Genomic DNA, 8,301 nt, shown 5'->3' on the forward strand with positions numbered 1-8,301 from the left:
ATGAAATTGTTTAGGGATGAACGGGTTTAAGAGTTTTAAGAGTTTAAGAGTTTTTAAGAGTTTTAGCCAAATGTTTTATAATATAGTATAGATATAGATATTTTTTTATATTTAGAAATAAAAGTTAAATGAGTAGGCTATAATTAAGGGTTGCAAGGGTTGACAAAGATGGGCATAAGACAAGGATTTTTTAAAGCATATAGTTGTGTAAGGAATGACAACGATGGGCATAAGACAAGGGTGCTTAACCAACATATTGCTTAATCAAGATTATAAACATTAAAACAAGTTTTAGATGAATCACAAAAACGCGAAACTAATAATATAACATCATACGTCTCATGAAAACAATAACAAAAAATGGGCACTGTCTTCGAGAGGGACTTGATGAAGTTGACATATCGGTGAGGGTTTTTTTAAAGTATCTAATAGACTCGATGAAATTGACATATCTACGATGGTTTTTTAGAGCATTTAATAGACTCGATGAAATTGACATATCTACGATGGTTTTTTAGAGCATCTAATAGAATTGTTGACATTTTATTTTCGAAAAAATCTAGTAATAAAAAAGAAATCGACGAAATTGAAAATAAGTAATAAAAGGCTCATTGATCTTACTTTCTCAATATTCATCGGTGATCGAGCTTCAAGCTATCCATCGATTTCTCTTTTCCCCTTTCAAGGTTGTATAAGTTTCAAAGGATTACTGGTCTAACAGTATCTGAATTACAGTAAATCCTAGCCTTTTTAGAGGCAATGAATTCAAACCATACCAAAGTTGAGTTAGTATATATGAATATTTATCATATATAAATATTATATACTAATAAATGGTTGGCCACATTTTAAAGCACCTGTGAAAGTTTTTTGAAGATGGTGGGGACTAGAGATGACCAAAACTCAGGCAAAATCGGCCCTAACCCTAAGAAGGTGGCTTGTAACCAGATCAGCTGGTTCCGATCCTTATTAACCTGTCCCAGATCCAATTTGTGGCCTGGCCCGATTTTAATAAATATTATATTTTTAAATCTTTTTTACACAAAAAGTATGTAGATATAACATTTACTTGAAATAAACTTGTCCTTTTGCATAATCGGTCCCGTTTCAAGCCTTGAAATTTTTGAAAATTGTAACTAGTCTCTATCGGTCCCAGTCCTGATCCCATCGATCCTAGGCCAACCTACACCGCGAGTATTTGACCATCTCTAGTGGGGCATGGTCCCTATTTTGTGTGTTGTTAGTAGGGAGTCTTGCATTCAAAATATGGGGTATAAATGTATAGTTGGGTTAAGTCACTCCATTTTTCAACCTTTGGAAAATATAGGAAAATGTAACTTTGTTAATAAAATGCAACTTTGGAAATATTTTAAAAAAAATCATTTTATATATGATAATCAATGGTTTAAGTGATAAGTTGGGTGGTTAAATTGGATAGCTAAATAAGATGGTGAGAATAGTAAGTTAGATTGTTGACTCTTATAAAAAACGGCCCATTAGATTAAATAGAGAAGATGCCTACGATTTCGTGATCCGTAAGGGAATTTATTGCAAGAGAGCTTGAATCGAATCAAGCATTGTGATTGAGACACGAATGAGTTAGAACAAAAAGACTTTGCTCTCCAATCTCGCTCGGGTGCATGAATGTTAGGTGGTGTTTGTTTTTTAAGAGGTGATGACTTATTATTTTAAGTCTGATTAATAAGAGGTGGTGTTGAAGTCTAAAATTTAAACCATTAAGACTGTTTGTTTTGTAAATTGACAAACGTCTTAAGTCCAAAATCTGAATCAAAAGACTATTTGTTTTTGTAAATTGACAAATGTCTGAAGTCTTAAATCTGAATCAATCCCCTTTATGTGGAATAGGACAGAACAATATAAAAATATTGGTAAATTACTAAATTATCCATATTAAATTAAAACCTAAAACCTTCCTAATTTCTTTCACCCACCTACATCACTCTCAACCCTAAATCAAATTAGAACCATAAATTATCATTGTGCCAATGTTCTTTAATTTCATGATAAATAATTGCAAGATGAACTGGTTGGGTCGGTTTTGAGTCTTCCTTTACTAGAATCAACACGAATTGGAAATTAACATGATAATAATAATAAACAAACAGACAATGCGGGAAACATCTGAATCAAAGATAACCTATTTCAAAGGTCAATCCAAGATACAAATTATACACACCCATTATTGTATAAACGAACAAATAAACCAATAGATCGAAAAGATATCACCTCTATATCTTTAAAAGCCCTTATCTTCTCACAGACATGAAATCAAAACAGGGACGATTATATCTTTGATTTGAACTTGTTCTACATGTTTCAGTAAGATACTATAACAAACACCATCCTGATTAGTGGCCCAATTTCTTTTTTCCTATTACTCAAGTAATTCATCCACTTTGTAATCTATAATGTGAAGATCTCCATATTGAAGTTTGGATTAGAGGTTGGTTTTCTTATCATATATGGAGGGTGGTTTGGAAGTATATGGTTCTACAACTGGTTTAATTATTGCCAATTGTTGGTTGTTTTCATTTTCCCCAAAACATTTTGTTTAGGTAAGAGTCTTGACAAACTTTACACATGAAAATCTAAACAGACGGTCTAGGTTAAAAGTGTTAAAATATGGTAGATTCAGAGATGAACTACCTAGAACACACGCCAACTTGAATGATATCTGATTCGGCTCGAAAGAGTGATTTTAACAAAGAGATTTGTTTATCCATATATTTTGAAGACACCATTTCGTCATTATCCCTGATCTGGGTACCACATAAAGATATGGGTTGAAAGCTATAATATAATGCAATGGTGCAAGTCTGAGAGGAATACCTTCAAAATAGATGATAGAACTAGTTATGACTTACTGCTTGCTGTAGCATTCTTACAACATTGTTTGCTGGAATTTGTTTTTACATCTCACCACAAGTCTTACACCCATGCTATCCTTTTATATTATGTTATTTCAATTAGTGTTAACTCAGATCCAACTGAAGTCTTCAATTTCATCATCTAAAATCATTTCTTTCATCGGACTCTTATTGAGCCTTTACTACAATCTCTGTGGACGATAACCGGTTTTTACCACTTTATTACTTGGGAAAGACGACATTGGATCATATTGTATACTTGTTTTGTGGTTCCTTTTATAAGTCTAAGGGTGTGAAAAAGAACCTACCAGTCGTAAAATGGACCCTAATATAGATATAGATCAAAATGAGAGGAGCAATGATCATCGTCATGTAAACAATGATCACGTATATCTCTGTTGGGTCATTGACCAACATCTTCCTAAATCAAAACGTGGCGCTAAATGCTACGCAATAAGGAAATAAGTTGCATCTTCTCCATCAGCAATTGTTTTTAGCGTAATGGTAAGCGCTTGGATCCTAACATGTGGTATCAGAGCAGGTCACATGTTAGAATCCTATTATGTGCATAATTATGCCGAAAGCATGTTGTGCAACCATTGTCTTCTAGCAAAGATCTCGCTAGTGCTGGCAGATGCTGGGAGAATTGTTAGGTCATTGACCAACATCTTTCTAAGTCAAAACATGGCGCTGAATGCTAACGCAAATAAGGAAATAAGTTGTGCCTTCTCCATCAGCAATTGCTTTTAACGTAATGGTAAGCGCTTGGATCCTGACAGTTTGTTTCAATAAAAGATTTGGTGATTTTCACCCTGTAATTGCAACTAAAGGGAATTACTCACTAGACCTTATGGTCTAACCCTCATTTTGTGTTTAAAATGTGTATTACAGGTCGGGCACAAATTGAAGGTAATGGGAAGGAAAAGATGTGAAGGGGGCTTATGTTTTCTTTACATATGTAGATTTTGGGAAGCTGATTATGTGCATGTACTTGTGAATTGGTATATACAAGTCATGTACTTGGTGTGAACGAAAATTTTGTAGCTACTTTTTGTATATAGCAATTTGTAGATGTTGGGACCAATGTGTATATTTGTATTTCATGTTAAATGGAACATGTGGTTTTATGCAAATATGGATTTGGGGTGTTACATGCAGCTACATCATATCAAATGGCTTATATGAAAAGTACAAAGGTACATGGATCAACAAATCAGATGAAGACACACATTGAAGTTGCATGGTTGTATTAAATGCATTGAGTGCTATAAAAGGTGGTCTCTTGATCATATGCAACTTGCTCTTTTGAAGAATTTCTATGAGCAAATTCTTGCAAATTGGCGCTTTGACATTTGAAAGTTATCTCAGTTCTTTAAATCTGAAAGAACACGTTTTTCTATTTCTTTTAGTATTTCTCTATAGGCAAATATTTCAACCAGTTAGATTGTTAAGGATCGGGTATTACCTTTATAACTTCCACAACAAATCTGTAATTCTTTATTTTTCAATACACATGAAGAATTAAAAAGTGAAAATTTGTTGTATTTGCATTCAATCCCTCTTTTACAAACACTTGTAGTATAAATTATTAACCATTTGAAACAAACAATTCCAATATACATAAAAATAAAATAGATCAAGGAATTAATAGGAGTAATTGGATTCACTTACTAATATTTGACACAGATTATGACTGAAACTGGATAGCAATTATTAAACAATTGTGAACACATCTTAAATGGGGATGGGTCCACAACTTTCATGTTCATATTCGTTTGTCCAAAGTAATTGGATTCACCTACTTATCAAAGGAGATTGGCAAGCAATACTCGGTTGATCTCAGTCTTTAAAATGGTTATATGTTCAACCCTTATCAAAGAGAGTAGTGTGCGTGAATAATTTTCAGTTATAATACACTTAAAAGAAGTATGGAAAGAAAACTAAAAAAGAACCGGTTCAAGGTAATTAACCAAAAGAGAATAAACGTGTCTATACCAGGGGTAATTGAGAATATATGGAACCTCATTAAACTGTCTCTTCAGAAGAATGGATGCTTCAATATATATATATATATATATTAGGGGTGAGCAACGGAACCGGATACCCACTTGCAAAACCGAAATTGCCTTGAAACTGCCCAGAACCGATATGAGTGGTTCTGGTTCCGGTTCCTAAAATACGGAACCAATTGAGAATGGTTTCGGTTCCGGTATTTTTCAATTAAAAAATAATAATTTTTATTTTAATATTAAATTTAAATTATGTCAAGAACTTAGAACTCTAGATTAGATTTTAGGTCCCGCCTCATCGACTCATACTCTCAGGCCTGAGGCCTCTCACGGACCGTCTTCATCGACTCATAATCGTTAAACTTTGAAAATTTACAATTATAGTATGTAATCGTTAAACTTTCAGCATTTACTATTAGTCTATTATGGTTTGTAATCATTAAACAATATTTGTAACCATTATTCTATATAATTTGTATTCTTGTTTATTTATTTAGTGTTTTGGCAATATTTTAATTTTTATTTCTAAATAACAAAATTTTAATATTTTAGAAAGCGGGTACCCGGAACCGGAACCGGTTCTCGGCGGTTCCGATTCCGGTTCCTAAAATTCAAGAACCGCTCTAACCGATTCCGGTTCCAATATCTCAAGAACCGCCGGTTCCCGTTCCTGTCAAATAGGGCGGGTACCCGCCTATGCTCACCCCTAATATGTGTGTGTGTGTAGGGGGGATCATTCAAGGGAGAACTCGTTTGTTTATGATAAATATCATATCTCATCTCAACCACAATTATATGTTATAATAAAGAAATTAATAGTTTTGGTAATTTTGATTTAAAATTTTAATAAATGGCATTTTAGGTATTTAAATGTTTTTGTCCTCCCACTACCCTTTAATATCTTCTCTCTCATCTCTGTTCTCTCGTATTCATTCTGGCATACATAAACATTGTTATACAATTTTGAGATACACAAACTTTTAACAGTAAAATACAAACCAACTATGGTCCACTGAGATATCCTATAACTTTTAAACAGTAGGACGCAGACCCACTGTGATACCAATGTGATATGTTCTGAATATAGGTTGAGACCAAATCTAATATGGTTATAGACCACACAAAATCACTATGATACCACATCAAGATCTAAAGAAAATAAATATTAAAAAACAACAGCCTCAAACATGGGTTTTAAACCAAGAAAAGTCCTTATAAACATAGATCAAAAACGTAAAAAAACTCAAATTTGAAACCAGAGAGGAGGAGGGGGGGTTTAGATACCAGATCTATATTGCCATCATAGTCTTCAATATCTAAAACCAGAGAGAGGCGAGTTGGTTATTACCATATTTTCTATAACTCGCCCACCTCTCTTCTCGCCGACGATACTCGCTCTGACAATGTAGTTTACGTCGCCATGACTCGACATGTAGCAGGCCTCCGAGGATCCATGGCGGCGATCCTACACAAGAAGAGAATGAATGAAAAACAATTAACATGAACATGTTTGAAAGAACTCGTGAACATATTTTATGAATGAAAAATTATGAATTCTACCGATTCGAATAATCCTTTAACTTTATATATACTACATAAACTACAAATTTAACAATATATGCCTCAGCTACAAAAAAAAGTAACTCTTTAAGCCTAGATACAAAATTGTAACTCACGGTTCTCTTAACTTCTCTCCGAGCGACTTCTCATAATATCTACAATTCGAGCCTGTTGAAATGAAAAAACAAACATTTTAATTCAATCGAGAAAATACCAAATAAATATACAAATGTCAACCAACACATGCCCGATGGAGACTACACCAAGTGCAAATTTTATATTTCAACATAACAATTGAACAAAAATAATTAAATGTATAATCATGATTTTATTAAGAGTAATTTACATATTTAATATGGGCTCTTTGGTCTTAAGAACGTTGGTTTTAAGAATGGTGATTGCTCTTCTCTGACCTTACCGCCCAACCTCACAATGGACAACAAATTTGACTAATCAAGTATAAATGAAAGTTTCTATTGAATATGTTCATTTAAATTATGGTATTTGTGATAACTTATTATCGTGTATGTATGTATATATATAATATTATATAATATTGATATAATAACTTTTGGTAGGGAAAACGACACAAAATAACCATTTTATACATTGCACATTAACAAAATGATCATTTTTCAAAGTTTGTTTCCCAAAATAACCGCCTGGAGGGCGATTTTGACTATAAGATACGGATGGGTGCCACATGTATACTATTTGGGAGACAAAAATCAAATATTATATCTGAAAATGGGCAAATCGCCCTCAAAAAGTGAAAATCGCCCCATGAGACGATTTTAACCTCTATTTCGTCTTCTAGTGAAGACAACTTATGACGCAATGATTTGACGAGACTTCGGAGGCGATTTTCGTTGGTATTTTGTATTTTTTATGACCAAATGTAATATACATAAATCTCGTAGTATTCTCTATAAAATTGTAGTGATCCAAATACTTCTATTCTCACAACCTTTAACCTTACACTTTGAACATACATGGAACCATTATCACTTTGATGTTATTTCAAATTTGTGTTAAGGGTTGTGATGATAGATTGTGTTTAAGGGTTAAGGGTTCTGAGAGTAAAAATGTTTGGATTACTACAATTTTATAGATAATACTACAAGATTTATATATATATATATATACTACATTTGGTCATAAAAAAGACAAAATTCCAATGAAAAACGCCCCTGATGTCTCGTCAAATCATCATTAATGTGTCAAATCGTTGCGTCATAAGTTGTCTTCACTAGAAAACAACATAGAGGTCAAAATTGCCTCCATGGGGCGATTTGGACAAAATGAAGGTAATTTCATATATATCTATACTATATTATAAAGCATTTGACAAAAACTCTTAAAAACCATTTTTTATATATGAAATACTGTTTATTGATTTATATTACTTGAAATTCAAGATTACAAGTCATTTTGCGTAAATACAACTTATTAAAGCTTCATTTTTAAATTTGTGTAACTAACTGTAGATAAACATAATCAAATACATGATAAACATTCATTTTGAATATAAAAAATTTAAAATATAATAAAAATAATCATTGAGTTCTGTTTAATTATTATTTTTATAAAAATTATATTATTAAATAAAAAATAAATTACAAACTTATAAACTAATAACTAACATATCTAAAATATATCTTTAGTGTGAAACGGTTAAGACGAGCTAAGGCTGGCTAAATTCAACCAACATACGTCCTTTTTAACAAACGTGGGTCATATGTGTTACGGTATATTAAATTTTGAAGATAGAGCTACTATTGACACTTGGCAAAAGATAAAAGCATCCCATTATTAAAACATATAATATTTCTTTTATTAACATT

The sequence above is a fragment of the Cynara cardunculus genome, assembly GCF_001531365.2.
Source record: "Cynara cardunculus var. scolymus isolate 2C chromosome LG 16, CcrdV1, whole genome shotgun sequence".
NCBI classification, from domain to species: domain Eukaryota; kingdom Viridiplantae; phylum Streptophyta; class Magnoliopsida; order Asterales; family Asteraceae; genus Cynara; species Cynara cardunculus.